Genomic DNA, 556 nt, shown 5'->3' on the forward strand with positions numbered 1-556 from the left:
GCAGAAACCAAACGTCAAGGGGAGGGACGGAGGGGAGGGGAGGGTGGTGCGGAGACAGAGGCGAGAGTGCGGGCGAGGGGGAGAAATCACGGTGGAGATGCCGCTCTGTGTCTCTTCCGAGCTGCCATGACCCGGTCTAAAGGGCTTTGCTTCACCCCTAAGCTTTTCTCGAGGCTAGTAACCAACTGCGTACGGCTGTTAAACGCAAACTCACATCTCCTAACAAGCCGCTACCCGAGGGTCACTAGCTGGGAGCCAGTAATGCAGCTTTTTAAAAAACGCAGTTGCCAATGTATTGTAATGCACGGTAAATCCCCGAGACTGGGGAGTGCATAGTCTACGGGGCGAAGGGAACAACCAGCGCTCTCGCCACCCCCGAGCGGGCCGCTGTGATGCATGCAAAGTTAACACGATCACATCATTTAATTACCCGGCGAGCCCATAAATCTCTTAGTTATGAGCCTTCAGAAGGGCCCTGCTAGATTGCAAAACAAAACTGGAACACCAGGAGCTGCGGTTTCAAGGTGACCATATGCTGGCTGCAGGAGCGAGTTGG

The sequence above is a fragment of the Bison bison genome, unplaced genomic scaffold, assembly GCF_000754665.1.
Source record: "Bison bison bison isolate TAMUID 2011002044 unplaced genomic scaffold, Bison_UMD1.0 scf7180017864349, whole genome shotgun sequence".
Classification (NCBI taxonomy): Eukaryota; Metazoa; Chordata; class Mammalia; order Artiodactyla; family Bovidae; genus Bison; species Bison bison.